This window comes from Ursus arctos, unplaced genomic scaffold (assembly GCF_023065955.2).
Source record: "Ursus arctos isolate Adak ecotype North America unplaced genomic scaffold, UrsArc2.0 scaffold_17, whole genome shotgun sequence".
Classification (NCBI taxonomy): Eukaryota; Metazoa; Chordata; class Mammalia; order Carnivora; family Ursidae; genus Ursus; species Ursus arctos.
This window is the reverse complement of record NW_026622841.1, coordinates 54221038-54239710: the sequence shown is the minus strand read 5'-3', so window position 1 is coordinate 54239710 and position 18673 is coordinate 54221038. Positions and strand designations below refer to the sequence as shown.

The window sequence follows — 18673 nt, the reverse complement described above, 5'->3', positions numbered from 1 at the left end:
GGAGCAATGGTCGGAGTGTGCTGGGGCAGCTGGAATAGAATGTGAAGGTGCGTTGGCAGCCCAGATGTGCTCATCGCAAAGCTGCTCCTGCCTCCAAGTCTCAACTGTGCCCTGAAAATCAAGACAAAAGTCCTTCACCAGGCCCACATGAGCTGGTTCTTGCAAGTCCCTCCACCCTCTCCCCCAACTCTCTCCACTACGTCATCCAGTTCCTTCTGTGACCATGCCCTTCCCAACCCCAGCCACCCAGAAGGTTCTCCTCACTATGCCTCCTCGTAGGCTACTCTCACCAAACATGTAGGTCTCTCCCTGAACAATAATGTTGGCATTTTCAGTTGGGTTTCCCCCAAAATTGTAGTCTTCTGAAGACCCAAGCAGCCAAGTTCAGGTTATCCGTATTTTAGAAATTACATGATCTGGTTTGGTTTATCTCTAAAGTTGTTTGGCTTTTGGTAATTGTTTTATATTTTATGTCATTCTTTGGAAATGTTATTTTTTTTAATATTCCTCACTGCCTTTCTAAAAAATCAGTTAAGGGCTTTGGGGGTGTGAAACAGAGGTCAGATGTCAAAGCCAGTATTTTAAAAATTTATGAAATGGAAATGAGGAAGGAAGAGCATAAATAAATAGTGGTTGATGGGGCAAGGCTGGAAATCAGAATGATGGACAAGAGGGCAAAGCAGCACCAAACAAGGAGAAGAGCATCTGCATGGACTTCAGAATGTTAAGTGGATGAGTTCACCGAGTATCAGCCATAAATAAAACAACGGAGCCTAGATGTCCTCAGACAAACATCATCAGCTATCAGAGAAATGCAAATCAAAGCCACAAGGAGTTATCACCTCACACGCATCCAAAAAAGATAACAGGTAACAAGTGTTGGCAAGGATGCAGAAAAGGGACCCCTCATGCACAGTTGGTGGGGATGTACCTGGTACAGCCACTGTGGAAAACAGCATGGAGGTTCCCCAAAAATTAAAAATAGAAATAACCTATGATCCAGCAATTCCACTTCTGGGTGTCTCTCTGAAGAAAATGAGAGCAAGATCTCAAAGAGATAGCTGCACACCCATGTTCAGCATTATTCACCATAGCCAATATTTGGAAACAGCCAAAGTGTCCATTGACAGATGAATAAATAAAGATGTGCCATGACAAAGAAGGAAATCCTGCCATTTATAACAACGTGGATGGACCTTGAAGACATTATGCTAAGTGAACTAAGTCAGACACAGCAAGGCAAATACTGTACAATAGCACTTAAAGGTGAAATCTGAAAAAGCCAAACTCATAGAAATGGAGACTACAGTGTTGCTTACTAGGAGTTGGGGGTGGGGGAAATTGGAAGATGTTGGTCAAAGGGTATAAATTTCCAGTTATAAGACAAATAAGTTCTGGGGCTCTTTTGTAAAGCCTGATGATTATAGTCAACAATACTCTATTACATACCTAAAAGTTGCTGAGAGAGTAGATCTTAAATGTTCTCACCACAAAAAGAAGAAATGGTAATTAGGTGACATGATGTAAATTTTAGTTAACGTTATGGTGGTAATCATTTTGCAATATATAGACATATCTAATCAATACACTGCATACCTTAAACTTATGCAATGTTGTATGTCAATTATATCTCAATAAAGCTGAGAAAACGAATCCTTTGAACAATGGTCTAATCTGCACTGATTGTTTACAAGATGGTGGGCACCAGGAGATCTGTGTGGCCTTAGGTTACTCAGGGGTCCCATTTTTTACCTCTTTTGCCCTGACAATCCCCAAGAAGCAAACATTTTTTTTTTTTAGTGTGAAACTACTTGTGATAAAAGAAATGGGAAGGGAAAGGCAAAGCAGCAGTACAGAGGAACATGAAAAATGACACCTCTCTCTAGATAGGTAGCATGTTAGAGCAATCTTCGCTTTTATGGCTTCCATGTTTGGGATCCTATGTTTACTTGTTTGTTTGTTGTTGTTATTGTTGTTTTTGTATGATTTCCTTCTCCTTGTGGAGACCACACAATTTTTTCACATATTTCTTCTAAAATATTAGCACATTTAGGTTTCAGTTTTAACTTTTTAAACCTTTAAATTTTGGATCCAACTGCAAGTTATTTTTTGTTAGGTGTGAGGTAAGGATCAAACTTGGTAATTTTTTTTTCCAAATAGCTATCTGGTTAACCCAATACAATTTAATAAACAGAAAACAATTTGTCCTGATTCAAAATGATCTGGGCTTTTTGCATCTCTCCATGTTCCCCATGGGAGAAGTCCATTAAACAGAAATTTCAAATTCCCTAGGCTCATGCACCTGGTTGATGTGTTAAGTTGAGGTAGGGTGGAAGATGTTTGTCTTAACTAGACTTGAATGTGCTGGCATAAATTTCAGGACACTTGTGCCACCAGAAAGGAGAGTAAGGCATGGTAACTAGCTGGCCCCCATGCTTGGAATTCATATGTTTGATTTTTGCCTTCTGGAATTGCTATTCCAATGCTGCAGGAAAAATTAGGCATGTTGGACACATTTAGGGTACCTTATTAAAGTGTGTGTGTGTGCGTGTGTGTGTGTGTGTGTGTGTGTGTGTGATTTTAAATGTTATTTGGCTTTACTTGTATAATTTTTCCTTTGCAGCCTGGCTTTACAGTTTGATTCCCATATATAATATGATTCTACGATATGGTAGGAGAAGTAACAGGTATGTATTAACTTGGTTTCATGAAGTTAAAGGAGGCTTCTGTTGGAAGTGGCAATGAAGCTGATATGAAGAACTGAGCCAGATGAGGGGCTGAGGCGGAACTTTCCTGACTAAGCCACGTAAGAACTTGAAATGAGAGAATATGTCATGTTCTAGAAACCTGAAAAGTCTGGAATGGTTGGAATATTTGAATGATAACAATGGTTAGTAACAGAATAACTAACATGTATTTGTTGTTTACCGTGAGCCAAGAACTTTATGTTTCTACCTCTTTTAATACCGACAAACCCTTTCTTTAAATACAATTGTCTCTATTTGACCAACAAGGAGACCAAGACTTAGAGAAATCAAATAGCTTGTCTTACGTGGCACAGATATTTACTGCAGAGCATTTACTTTTTATAGGTGGAATTAAGAATAATTTTGTCAGAAGAGGGGATGAACCATGAGAGACTGTGGACTCTGGGAAACAAACTGAGGGCTTCAGAGGGGAAGGGGTGGGCGATTGGGATAGTCTGGTGATGGGTATTAAGGAGGGCAGATATTGCATGGTGCACTGGGTGTTATATGCAAATAATAAATCATGGAACATTGCATCAAAAACTGGGGATGTACTGTATGGTGACTAATATAACAAAATAGAAATTATTTTAAAAAAAGAATAATTTTGTCAGACTCTAAAAGAAAATGTGACCATTCTTATGTTTGCCATCTTCTTCACCCTTCGAAATCCTTCTGTTTTTTCCATGGATTTCTTAATGACCAGGGGCAGGTCACTTCCGTTCTCTGCGTGTCTGCTCCTGTGTAGAACAGGTGTTTGACAACGGTCAGATCCTCCCTCTGTAAGCGTGATGCCTGTGGCCTGCTCTAATCATGCAAAGCAAAGAGCTCTGCCAGCTACTTCAAGAATTTTCCCTTTCTTTCTGACTCACATCTCCTCCCTGGCACATTTCCTATTTTTTGGCTTGGCCTCCTGGCTCTCCAGATCCCATCCTACTTTTTACCTTCTTTTCCTTACTAAACTACTGGACTACTTATGACCTATAAGACTGGCTCCAGTTTGTATCACTGGCTTAAAACTCACTTTTACCCCACCTATTTCAGAGCAGAGCAAGTGCGTGGTCAGACACTTCTGGGCTCTCTCAATTCAATGGCCATTTCTTGAGGCTCATTTTCTTTTGTACCTGATACTGTAATTTCTTCCTTCTCCTTGACTCTTTGGCTTCCACAATGATACTGGTTGTGCTAACTCCCCCAGAAACTCATTTTTCAATGTGTTCTGGCTTTTCTCTCACACCCAGGAGGTGAGCCTGGTGATGCTCTCAGTCTCCAGGTAAGAGCTCTTGTCTCCATTTTTCTCTTGGGGTTTTTCTGTCAGTGCTTACATGCATGACTCGGAAAGGCAACCCTCTTCCTGGCCACTTCCTAGAAGTTCAAGACTGCATTTTCAGCTCTCAGTTCTGGATGTCCGCTTGGACTTCACAGAAGCGTTTTGAAATGAATATAGTTAATATTGAACTTATTTTCCACTCCCCTCTCTAAACCCAGATTTCTTTATTTTTCAGTCATCAATTTATTGGGAATGGAACCTGAAGCTGGCAAAGTACGAGCGGTTCTTATGTTTTCCATCTTCTTCACCCTTCATTAAGCAATCACTGGAACCTTCTTTCTGTAAATTTTTCCTTCCTTCCCTCTTCCCTCTTTTCTTCTTTTCACTCTTCCATTCACTCCTCTTTCTTTCTCTTTTTTAGTCTTACTTGTCATTCCCTCAACAAATTGGTTCCAACGTTCTTATTATCTCATGCCTGGGCCTTAGCTATAGTCAACTATCTCATTTCCTTGCCACTAATATCTGAACTGTTCAATCCATCCTTTGAAGAGCTGCCAAATTAACATGGATAAATCTCAGAAGCATTACATTAAGTGATAGAAGGCACAAAAGATTACATACTGTATAATTCCATTTATCTGGAAGGCAAGACCATAGTGATAGAAAACAGATCAGTGATTGCTGGGGCCCAGAGTGTGCAGGAAAAAGATGGACTATAAGGGGGCACAAAGGAGTATTTTTGGGTTCCGGCACTATTCTATATCATGATCACCATGGTGGTTACATGACCATATACATTTATCCATATTCACTGACAGGTGGTGGATTTTATTTTATGAAATTTATACCTGATTTATAAATATATATCTCAGCTCAGGACTCTGTGCCTTACACCCCCAGGAGATATTAATTCACGTTTGCCTATGTTACACGCACATGGGTGTGACTGTCTTCACTGCAGTGACCACTATCACATGACACACACCCATGCCTCCATGCCTTCTCTCCCATGTTCTGTTCCAGGTCCAGATTTTACATCTTCCTAAATGACTTAGATATCATCATAGCCAACTTCTGTGTAGAATGGGATGAGAATATCCTGCTCTTTCTGCCATGCTTTTACTTAAGAAGAGTTCACATATGAATAGCTTGGAAGTTCAGAAAAGAGATTATAATGGTCTCCCTTTTCATCTCCATGCTAAGTCTACTCTTGTGTCAAGGTCCAACTCCATTTCTACCTTCTCTTTATAATCTCCTCTGATCATTCCATCTCTTAGTGATCTGCCCTGGTACTTTGAACTCTGATGTAAAGTGATAGAGATTTATCCCATCAGAATTCTGTTGGGGAAAATCACCGCATGCATTAAAAAGAATATTTTGAAAATCTTCTGGAATAAAAGTGAGACTCAAAGAGAAAGAATAAGTCGCAAACAGTGACCACCAAAATGCCTTCTGAAGAAGCTGAAATCTGTTACCTGGGGAGCTCAGTTTGGGGCAACAACAGGAATAGGTCTGTGTGTGCAAATTTGGAAGACAGTTGCTGGTACAGTGTGAAGTCCTTTCCGTAATAGAAGAGAAAGGCATTTGAAACTCCTTCTGAGAAGAGCTCTCAGCGTGAGGGGAGAGAAGCCAGAGAGGATGATATGGGTTGGTGGGAAGATGAGAGACAATTCTGCAGCCAGAGAGATAAACTTTGGAAAACACCAGTATATAGGCAGGATTTTCAAGTTGTTTGCTGAGGAGCATGTGATCCGACCTGCCTCCTACATCTCCAACAACCAATGCTCATTGAGGCTGACGATGCTCACTAGTGCTTGCACCTGAACTTGAAGAAGAGCTGAAATGGGTGCCTGGGTCGCCTCAGCGGATAGAGACAGCACGTGCAAACAGATGCCTGAAAGATGAGAGGATGCCATTTGGGTCACCCTTGAACAATGCTGTGTGTGAGCCATTGTTCTGGGACCTCACTAGTCACATCCAGTCACATCCAGCCACACAGTCTTGTCTCAGCCTCAAGGAAGAGACAGAGAAGGTACATAAACAAAAGGAAAGCAATTAAGATCAAGTCCTGACTGTAGCCCGATGTGAACTACATCTCCTAGTGATGGTGAAGGAAATAATTTTCTTCTTTGTATCTTTGGTCCATACACTTAGTAAGTTCTTACTAACAGATGGTTGTCTCTACTTCTAGACAACTTCCTGGGTTTCCCTTTCACATGGGACGGCTTGATTGGGCATAGCCTACCCCTCCAGGGAATATATAGCCCTTTCTTTGGCTAGACTTCTATTAAGAAGAAGTTGCTATTTGATTCTGTTGGCAGTTTAAAAAACAGACAAAAGTCTACGAATTAACTCAGATCAGATTTGGAGTCTGCAGAGATCATCAGTGTCCTGGTAAAAGCTGGTAGCACCTTCTAATGAAATATTTATTAGGATTGTGGTTTTGCAAATGACAAATCAATTTAAAGTAATGTTTCTTCCAGAAGATGGAAGAGCACAGCAGAGCTTCACACCCATCACAGGCTGACATTTCCTTGAACCTCCTAGCTCCAGCCTTTCATTGTGTAGCAAATGTGTGACACAAATGTAGCAGAACGGAGTGCTCCTGCAAGGGCACAAACTGCTCTAACAAGGCCAGCGCAGCCGCCCGTGCGCCCAACATAAATAAAGCATCAGCAAATTCAGGAAAACAGAACACATAATTGAACCGAGATGAGGACAAGAGTCAGGTTTTGTAAGATCATCCCTAAGTGGGTGCAGCTAATGGCTTTATCGTTTCTTCTCAAATCAGGGCTGAATGGATGAGTAGGCAGCCGTAGGAAGCCCATAGCAACAGGGAAAGATCACAGATACCCACAACTTCCAAGCAGCAAACACGGGATGTCTGGTTGAGGAAATACTTATATGGGAAGCTTAGGAAATGAATGGAGGGAGAAGCAAAAAACAAAAGTAATGGGTAAGAGTACTCTGTTTCACAGAGAAATCCCGAAGCCTTCCTATAATTCCCTATGGGGGGGGGGGGGCTGTGGCTTATGCAAACATCTAATATCTGAGTGGCACCAAGCACAGTGCCTCACAGGTAGAAGGAACCCAGTGAAGCACATCTTGCTCTATTTTTGTGTTTAACTTTATTAACCCCCTGTTCCTTCTTTCCTCAAAACCCTGGATTCCCATTTAACATGGCTTTGGTTTCATGAAATCCTAACATAGAACTGGAAAGGCAAGCAAAAAAGACAGAATCATGGAAATAAAAATTAGTATAAATAGTAAATGTGAGATTTTCACTTCTGGTCAAGATGGGATATCTGAAAAACAGGACAAAATACATAAACAATGGTTTTTGGACACTGGACATTAAGGCAGGACTACAAGTGCTGAGATAGTAGAAACAAACATGAGAGCCCACTCATTGCCTGCTCACTTCCTAGAGAGGAGGGCAACCAGAAATAGCTGGGTAGCCTCCCTGAGTTCAGGATTCGATGCTGGGAGTACAGGGAGATGAAAGGGGCTGGATTTTGCAGAGCAGAGAACCAGACAGGTGGGAGCTATATACAGAGAGAGTTCTGGAAGTCTACAAAGGACCCGCTCCAGTCTGCAGCTGACTTCTTTTTTTTTTTTTTTTTTAAAGATTTTATTTATTTATTTGACAGAGAGACAGCCAGCGAGAGAGGAAACACAGCAGGGGGAGTGAGAGAGGAAGAAGCAGGCTCCCAGCGGAGGAGCCTGATGTGGGACTCGATCCCTGAACGCCTGAACGCCGGGATCACGCCCTGAGCCGAAGGCAGACGCCCAACGACTGCGCTACCCAGGCGCCCTGCAGCTGACTTCTGATCAGTGTATGCACGTGATAAATTTACCCAAGACCAGGAAAAGAACCACCCCAAAAGGATTAAGAGAACAACTGCATCAACTTACAGAGGACCAGCAAGAGTTTGTGTTCCAGAGTGGAAAAACCTTGTAACTTTTACAATGTCAAGTAGAGTGTGCATTAGATATTGCCTCAGCAGTGAAAAACACTTTAAAATGAGATCTGCTTATTTGTTTTTTTGGTGTTGAGTTAAGTTCCTTATATGTTTTGGATATTAACCCTTTAATGGATATGTCATTGGCAAGTATCTTATCCCAATCCATAGGTTGTCTTTTAGTTTTGTTGACTGTTTCTTTTTAAAAATGAGTGGAAGACAAGAACAGACATTTCTCCAAAGAAGATATACAGGTGGCCAACAGACACATGAAAAGACGCTGAATATCACTCATCATCAGGGAAATGCAAATCAAACCTACAATGAGATATCACCTCACACCTGTCAGAATGGCTAAAATCAAAAACACAAGAAACAACAAGTGTTGGTGAGGATGTGGAGGAAAAAGAACCCTCTTGCACTGCTGGTAGGAATGCAAACTGGTGCAGCCGCTGTGGAAAACAGTACAGATGTTCCTCAAAAAATTAAAAATAGAACTATCCTACAATCCAGTAATTGCCACTGGGTATTTACCCAAAGAATAGGGAAACACTAATTTGAAAGGATATATGTACCCCTGTGTTTATAGCAGCATTATTTGCAATAGCCAAATTATGGAAGCAGCCCAATTGTCCATTGATAGATGAATGGATAAAGAAGATGTGATATATAGATAGATAGATAGATAGATAGATAGATAGATGATAGATAGATAGATATAGATATATATGTGTGTGTGTGTGTGTGTGTATATATATATGAATATTTTTTAGCCACAAAAAAAGAATGAAATCTTTTTCATCAAAGAAAGAGAAATAGCATATGATTTTACTCATATGTAGACTTTACTCATATGCAGAATTTAAGAAACAAAACCAATGAACGAAGGGGAAAAAAAGAGACAAACCAAGAAACAGACTCTTAACTATAGAGAACAGATAGTTAGCAGAGGGGAGGTGGGTGGGGGGATGTGTGAAATAGGTGCAGGGGATTAACAGAACACTTATCTTGATGAGCACCGAGTAATACATGGAACTGTTTGTATACACCTGAAACTCACAGAACACTTTATGTTAACTATACTGGAATTAAATTTTTTAATAATAGAGATCTGCTTAGATCTAATCAACAAAGCTTAAAAACAAGCCACGAAAGGATCTAACCCTTTTCAAGGAAATAAATGGCATTCCAAAGTTCAAAAACATTTGCAGTAACACAAGATAGCCAGACTCTAACAAGGTAAAGTACACAGTGGTTGTTTGTTTGTTTGTTTGTTTGTTTGTTTGTTTGTTCTGGGGGGTCTTGGAGTTTTTTGTTGTTTTTTTGTTTGTTTGGTTGGTTGGTTTTTGTTTGTTTGTTTTTTTTTTTTAGTTTCAGAGGTAGAATTTAGTGATTCCTCAGTTACATATAACACCCAGTACTCATTACATCAAGTGCCTTCCTTAATGTCCATCACCCCATTACCCCTTCTCCCCATCCACAATCCAGCAATCCTCCCTTTGTTTCTTAGAGTTCAGCCTGTTATCCAATCAGAAAATGCAGTAGAGGAGAAGCAAGAAAATATGACTCAGCTGCAGCCTGGAGGGGGCCCCTTTGCAGCTTTCCAGGGCTCTCTATGCAGCACTCACCTCTCTGGTTAAAATCTATCAACTATTTAAGGAAGAAATAATACCAGTTCTATACAGACTCTTCAATGATACTGCAGAGGAGAGAATACTTAACACATTCTATGAGGCCAGCATTACTTAGATACCAAAACCAGAAAGAAGTATTACAAGAAAGAAATCTATTGACCAATATCCCTCGAGAATATAAATGTAAAAATCCTTAACAAATTTGTAATAATTTTAACCAAGCAATATAATAAATAAGATAATGTATCATGTACAAGTGGGGTTTATGCTAAAAATGCAAATTGATTTCACTTCTGAAAATATATTCACATATGTAACATATGTAACATATGTGACATATTTACATGGTAATACATGTTTTACATATATAATATATGTTACATATTTACATGTTGATACATGTATTAACAAAGAAAATCTTAAAAAAAGAAAATCAATAGATGCAGAAAAAAATCATTTGACAAAATTCAACATTCATTCCTGATTAAAAAAAAAAAACTTTCTACAAACTAGAAACAGAAGGAAACTTCCTTGATCTGATAAAGAATATTTACAAAATACCTACAGCTAACATCAAACTTAATACCAAATCTAAATCCTTTTCCCCTAAGATCAGAAACAAGGAAAAGTTGTCCACTCTCACTACTTCCATTTAACATTGTACTAGAGTCCTCATCAACGAAGTAAGAGAGGGTAAAGAAAGACAAGTCTTCTAGATCAGAAGGAAAGAAGGGAAACAGTTTAACTCACAAACAACAGGTAGAAAATTCTATAAATATATAAGAACCTAAAATAACTAATGAGTGAGTCTAGCTAGGTTCCAGGATACAATGTCAATGTACAAAAATTGGTTTATTTCTATAGCGTAGCAACAAACAGATATTTAAGCAGAAAACACCATTTACAATGGCATGAAGATTATGAAATACTTAAGGATAAATTTGACCAAAAGTATACAAAAATTATATGTTGAAAACCACAAAATGTTGCTAAGAGAAATGATGTTCATAGATTTGAAGACACGACATTTTTCAAATGTCAATTGTCCCCCAAAATGATGTATGATTTGATAAATCTCAGCAAGCATCTTGGAAAGCTTATTTTATTGAAATTGACCAGCTCATTCTAATATTTGTACAGAAATACAAATGACCAAAACATCTTTGAAGAAAAGAAAAAAAGTTGGAGGACTTAAACTGATTTTGAGACTTGTTATAAAGCTACAGTAAATAAGTCAGTGTAGTCTTGGCATAAAAATAGAGAGTCCAAAAGTATTCCAAATATGTACACGTATATTCAACTGATTTTTGACAAAGGTGCAATTTAATGGTGAAAGGATAATCTTTTCAACTGATTATGCAAAAGAAGAACAAGAGCAAGAAGAGTATAAGGAGAAGAGGAGGAAGAAGAAAAGAAAGGAAAAAAAGAACAAACCTCTATCCATACCTCACACCATATATAAAAATGCATCATAGACTCAAATTTAAAACGTAAAACTGTAAAACTTTTAGAAGAAAACATAAAAGAAAATCTTTGTGATCCTGTTAGACAGACTTCTTAGATAACACGGAGAACACGACTCATAAAAGAAAAAAACTGATAAAATGGACTCCATGAAAATGAAGAGTATCTTCTCTTTGAAAGACACTATTAAAAGAACAGAAAAGACAAACTACAAACTGGGAGAAAATATTTGCAAATCACACATCCAGTAAAAGACTTGGGTCCAGATTATCTAGGGATTCTTAGAATTCAATAACAAGAAAACAAACAACCCAGGAAAAGATGGGCAAAATACTTGGACATTTCACCAAAAAGATATGTGCATAATAAATGAACATGCCAAAATATGTGCAACGTCATTAGTCATCAGGGAAAGGCAAATCAAAGCCACAGTGTGGTACCACTACACAACCACTGGAACGGCTGAATTTCAGAAAACTAACCACGCTGAGTGCTGGTGTGCACATGGAGCCACTTGCACTTGTATACACTGTTGGTGGGACTGTAATATGGTGCAAACATTTTGCAGAACACCCAGATGGTTTCTTAAAAACATAAACATACACTTACCATGTCATCCAGTCGTCTCACTCCTAGGTATTTACTCAAGATAAATGAGTGCATGTGTCTACACAAAGATTTATACTTGAATATTCAGGGTAGATTTATTCATGATAGCCAAAAACTGGAAATCCAATGTCCACCGATAAGTGAACAGAGAAGCAAACTGTAGTATATGCATAGGATGGAATAATACACAGCAATAAAGATAATTCTCAGCAATAAAAAGTAACAAACTATGAATACCCATAACAAGATAGAGGCATCTGAAAACAATGATGCTGAGCGAAAGAAGCCACACACGTACAGGAAAGCAGACTTTTGTGATCCCACGTATATACAATTGTATAAACAATTGAACATGCAAATTAATCTATAGGGACAGAAGATACATCGCTGATGACCTGGAGATATGGTGGCAGAGAGGAGGGGCAAGAAAGATTACCACGGGGTATGAAGAAAGCTTGGGGATGTGTGTGTGTGTATATATATATATATAGTATGTGTATGTATATATATATAGTATGTGTGTATATATATATATATAGTACGTGTATGTATATGTATATATATAGTATGTGTATGTATATATATATAGTATGTGTATGTATATATATAGTATGTGTATGTATATATATAGTATGTGTATGTATATATATAGTATGTGTATGTATATGTATATAGTATGTGTATGTATATATATAGTATGTGTATGTATATATATATATAGTATGTGTATGTGTGTATATATATAGTATGTGTATGTATATATATATATAGTATGTGTATGTATATATATATAGTATGTGTATGTATATATATATAGTATGTGTATGTGTATATATATAGTATGTGTATGTGTGTATATATATAGTACGTGTATGTATATATATATAGTACGTGTATGTATATATATAGTATGTGTATGTATATATATAGTATGTGTATGTATATGTATATAGTATGTGTATGTATATATATAGTATGTGTATGTATATATATATATAGTATGTGTATGTGTGTATATATATAGTATGTGTATGTATATATATATATAGTATGTGTATGTATATATATATAGTATGTGTATGTATATATATATAGTATGTGTATGTGTATATATATAGTATGTGTATGTATATATATATAGTATGTGTATGTATACATATATAGTATGTGTATATATATATAGTATGTGTATGTATATATATATATAGTATGTGTATGTATATATATATAATATGTGTATGTGTATATATATATAGTATGTGTATGTATATATATAGTATGTGTATGTGTATATATATATAGTATGTGTATGTATATATATAGTATGTGTATGTATATATATAGTATGTGTATGTATATATATAGTATGTGTATGTATATATATATAGTATGTGTATGTATATATATATAGTATGTGTATGTATATATATATAGTATGTGTATGTATATATATATAGTATGTGTATGTATATATATATATAGTATGTGTATGTATATATATATAGTATGTGTATGTATATATATAGTATGTGTATGTATATATATATAATATGTGTATGTATATATATATAGTATGTGTATGTATATATATATATAATGCCAAAATTTATCAAATCATCTTTTAAACATGCACTTTTATTTCCTATCAGTTTACCTCAATAAAACTGAAAATTTTCATTCATTTTCTAAATTGTTTAATTAGGAAAAAATAATATTTACATTTTTTGGTTGGACCTTTCAACTTTCAAATAAATACGTCTTTCATTTTCTGATTTTCGCAAGAGCCCTGTGAACTTGGGAGACGGAGTGGTGCCATTTCCATTATTTAGAACATGATTCTGACCTCGGAGAGACGAGGTGTTCTAAGTTCCCAGCCCCAAGCGGTGCTGGATCCAAAGTTAGAGTTCCGGCCGTCTGACTACTGGACCAATCACAATACCTGCTCTGTTTAGTATCCAAGTCTCGTGGGAAACACTGCAATTGGCCTATTAGAGATTCTGTTTCTATCGGCCCAAATTCAACCAATAAATCCCCCAAATCAAGGCACTTTAATAGGTTACCAGAATTAGAATAAAACCAAAGTTACAAGTGACAGTTTGAGAGGATTTTCAATCACAAAATGCAAAGTACATCGCACTCCAGCCAACCCTGGTGAGTTATGGGCCAGTTTACTGATCATGCTGGGTAATCACTGTAAATCCCTGGAAGCCCGAGGACGGAGAACTGCCTCTGAAGCACAAGTAATTCCCAATAGAAGAAGGAGTCCATAAAAGAGTTTTCTTCATAAATGACACACTCTCTGTGGACTCTCAGATTCCTAGTGACAATCTCATTCCTAGTGACAAGGCCATACCTATCTTTGACTTTTTCTTTAATCTAAAATACATCTGATAGCCAATGAAGGGCATGGGCTGCTCCGCAGTGCACAGGTCTGCGCTGTAAGGTTGGGAAGCATACGGAAAGCATAACATGCCGTGTCCTCACCAGCCATAGGTCTTGAGTGCGACTTTCACCAGAGCACCAGCTTTCGAGTTGTGGCTAAAGCCAGGTTGCTTGCTCCACGGGATGTGTGAGGATGCAACAATGTTGGCCCTCAGTAGAGTCTTGCAAAGAAACAGAGAAACGTGGGGGCACCTGGGTGGCTCAGTCCATTAAGCAGCTGCCTTCAGCTCAGGTCAGGATCCCAGGGTCCCAGGATGGAGTCCCACATCGGGCTCCTTGCTGGACAGGGAGCCTGCTTCTCCCCTGCCTGCCACTCCCCCTGCTTGTGCTTGCTCTCTCCCTTCCTCCCTCCCTCTCTGTCAAATAAACAAATAAAATCCTTAAAAAAAAAAAAAGAAAGAAAGAAATGTGTGTGAATTACCACTCACAATTGGTGCTTTTATTTTCAATTTCTTACCCTAAACTCTTACAGCCAAAATTTGAGAATTAGACAAAACGTCCATCCCTTCCACGTTTCAGCTGGAATCGCGTCTGCAGTGATTGCTGTCTGCCCGTTCCCCATGATTTCTGGTCCCTGCGCTGACCCACCCCTGGTCTCCTCACCGGGACTCACCTGCAATCACCATGCACTCTTCCTCCAAGCTCCACTCCCAGTGCCATTCCTTCCACAAACCTCTGACCACTGAATGTGCCCCATTTAGCTCTCTGTCCTCATGGTATTTGATACGCAAGATTCTCATGTCCTTTTCAATCTCTGCTTTGCACCATAATCATCTAAGGACACGTCTACTTCTCTCACTGGACGGCAAGCACCTTGAGGGCATTATTGTATTTTACTCAACTTTCTATGTCACATGAAACCTCCCACCTGGGCAATTCAACAATAGTTGGTGGATACAAAGATGGGTCAGGGAAAAGAATATGGAGATAATTCTAATTGTGTGCACACAGCCTAGACTAAGAAATGGCTCATTACCATGACCTTGGAAGTCGCACATGTGTCCCATTGCCTTCCCTCTTCACTTTGAGGGAGCGGTGATTTTTCATTTTCAATTGATAATTCCCAGTGCTTTTATACCTAATTTTATTATATACGTTCACATTCCCAAATATCTTTTTATAGTGTATGATATATATATATATATTACATAAATATTATTTGTATACATACTATATATAATAAACTGGTTTTGGGCTTCATGTAACATTGGAATCACACTGCATGTATTTTGTCGTCGCTCCTTTTTTTGTTCAAAGTTGTGTCCTTGAGGATTATGCGTGTTGCTGCTCGTGTGAACACGCACACCAGGAGACAGAGCAGGGGTGCCCTGGAACTGCGAGTCAGAATTGCTGCAGGACCCGTCTTCGGGCTCCTTGTGCCCTGGGACGAGCAGGCCGGCGGAGGAAACGCCTGACTGCCTGGCCGAATGAGAGCGGATCTTACCCGGGGGGGCGGGAAGGAAACCGCGTGGAACGCGCGTGATCCAGGAGTCCTGTCTGGCCAGCGGGACGGTGGATAGATAGTGCAGCACCCTCAAACCGAGAAAGGGTGCTGGTCAACGGTGCAGTCTCACACCACCAGGTAAGCCGCCGGTCATAGGTGCTTGGGTAGACCGGTACGCAAGGAAGGAAAGAAGGTTCCTAGCCTTACGGATCTTATATTTCAGTGTGTGAGAGAGAGAACTTGAGAGAGAAATGATCAACAGTAGACACGATAAATAAACAAATTAAACAGCAAACTGGAAGTGATGAGTACCAGGGAAAAGGAAACAATGGAGCGGGGTAATGAGGTCAGAGTGAGGGATGGCAGGAGGCGGGAGGGATTTGCAATATCAGATAGGGTGCATCTCCTAGACGAGGGGACATCTGAGCAAACCTTGAAGACAGTGAGGGATTAGTCCCATAGCTGTCTGAGAGAAGAACATTCAAAGCCGTGGGAACTACTAGCAGGAGGCCAGAGTGTGTGCCTGGAACTCCAGGAAGAGGAGGGAGCGTGGTGGGGAGGGCGGAAAGTGAAGTCAGAGCAGCCAGGGAAGAAAGGAGCAGGGGAGCAGGTCGGGGGCTTTTGCAAGGATGGCCCTGAAGCCCTGGGCTCTTACCCCAGGTTGAAATGGGAAGCCGCTTGAGGTTTTTGAGCAGAGAACTGTTATGACCTGACTTAATATTTTGAAACGATTACCCTGATGCTGTAGGAGAAACAGAATCTAAATGCCAGGGTTGAAGTGGGGAGACAGAAGCCTATCAGGGTAATCCAGGTAGAAGCAATGCGGGCTCAGCGCAGCATGTTAGCACTGGGAAGTAGAGAAGGTGGTCTGGAAACAGTTTTAACAGAGAGTCACCTAGTCCTCCCGATAAATTGAAGAAGTGGTTTGGATTAAGCAAGTGGCAGGATGGAGCTGCAATCACAGGAGACGGGAAAGTTTGCGAGCAGAATCGGGGCTATTTGGGGGTTTTGGGGGGATGCAGATGACCAGGTACCTTTTGGACACGGTAGATTTGGGTTATCTAGTAGACCTCCAAGATGGGACATCAAATAAACAGTGTGATGTGTGCACCTGGAGTGCTGGGCAGACCAAACACTGGAGCCTTGGCATTTGGAAGGCACATAGTAGTCATGCCAGAAATTTTGATATATTCTTTAACTTCAAGTTTAAAGTCAGTGGATATCTTTATGGGTTTCTTTTTTTTTTTTTTAAGATTTTATTTATTTATTCGACAGAGATAGAGACAGCCAGCGAGAGAGGGAACACAAGCAGGGGGAGTGGGAGAGGAACAAGCAGGCTCATAGCAGAGGAGCCTGATGTGGGGCTCGATCCCATAACGCCGGGACCACGCCCTGAGCCGAAGGCAGACGCTTAACCGCTGTGCCTCCCAGGCGCCTCTGGGTTTCTTAAATGATACAAGGAATCTGAAACAGTGTAATTTTGAGAATTCCTTTTGGAGTGCATTTTTTCCTTGTTTTTGTTTAATCCTGCAGGATTTATTGCTATCATTTTACACAGCTTATGCAGATGTATCTTTTCTCAGCATCCGTTTTCTGCATCTCAGATCTACATCTGGGGTCACTTGCCTTTTCCTGAAATGCATCCTTCAGAATCTCCTTAACAAAGGTTGGTTTATATCAGCCTGAAAATGATTTTATTTTACATTCATTTCTGATAGATAATTTTTGCCAAGAATAAGATTCTAAGTTGACATCTATTTTCTCTGAGCACACTAAAAATACCATTTCATGTCCCAGGCCTCCCGCTGTGGCCTGTGGAAAAATCAGATCTCAGACGAAATGTCATTCAATTGTAGTTAGTCTGTGTTTCCTCTCTAGCTTTTCCAAAGACGCGATCGTCTCACCACGCTACAACCAGATGTGCGTGTCTTTTTCTTTCTCTCTTAATTTTATTTGAAAATTGTTGGGTGTGGTCTGTGAATTGAAGATTTTTATCAGCTTTGGAGAAGTCCACAGCTATTCGCTTGTCCGGTATTGCCTGGGACGCATTCCTACAGTGGACCTAGATCTTCTAGCTGCCGGGTCTCTTAACCTGTCCGTCAGATGTGACAGCAGGTGCCTGTCCCAGGCCCTGAACTCTGGATAATGTCTTCAGAATTAGGGTTCATTTTGCTGTCTCTTTAAGTATACAGTGCTGCTAACCCAGTCAACCGTTTTCATGTCAATTATTATACATATCCTGTCTAGAAATTACTTTTAAAACTGCTTTTTTATTATTATTTTGAGCTCTCACTTGTATTTCTTTAGAACATATTTAACATTCTATGTTACATCCTGTAGCTGATAACTCCAATACTTGCTCTCTGCCGGCTCTCGATCGTGGCACCGTGACACCTTGTATGTTTGGTCATTTTTAATGTTGAGTCATATTTTCTGGAATTTTCTTTGAGGCAATTCTTGGAGGGCTCACTTGAAGATAAATGCTTCCAGAAATCACTTCGGTCTGCTTTTGTCAGTTACCTCAGGCCACCAACAGCCCTGGATGAGTATAAAACTAAATTATGGTTCAAAAAATTCTGGACCTACCAAGACGGAGTAAATCCAAGGTGCAAACCTGCATAAGGCCTCCTGGTAGTGATCGCTTTTCAGGAAGATTTGTTCCCCTCTCTAGTTCCGGATTCAAGCTAGTCAGTTGGCCTTGCCATCCCCTGGGGGTCGGGGGTCAGTACTTTTAGTCCACACTAACACCACGTGGGCAATTGTTTGAGGTTCCAGCTTAAAACAAGGGCTTCTCCTCTTATATTTTTCTTCTTGGACCAGCCATGAAAACCAAGGACCAAGGCACCAGGTTTGCCAAATGTACTCAGGGCTAAACCCTGCCTCCTGTCTACTTTCTATTTCAGGTTCCACTTTCACTTTGTTTTTGGCCTGTTTGTCTGCCTGACCTGCTCGTGGGCATATCGGGACGTTATAGTTATCTCGTAGCCTAGCATTTTCAGCATAAGTAAGCAGAAAAAATGGTCAGGGTATCTGTTTCCAGACTATTGAAATCACAAAATCACAAACTCTCTACTGTCTTTTCGCCTTATTCTTAACAACTG

General features: G+C 39.5%; 1 long non-coding RNA gene across 1 annotated transcript in view; it reads left to right on the top strand.

The window, feature by feature from the left end:
- Window positions 1-11122, top strand: part of LOC130543942 (uncharacterized) — a 33880-nt gene extending 22758 nt beyond the window's left edge. Inside the window, exon 2 of the long non-coding RNA XR_008959739.1 lies at window positions 7668-11122. This is a non-coding gene — a long non-coding RNA (uncharacterized LOC130543942). The remainder of the gene's footprint in view (window positions 1-7667) is intronic.
- Window positions 11123-18673: the final 7551 nt, after the last annotated feature.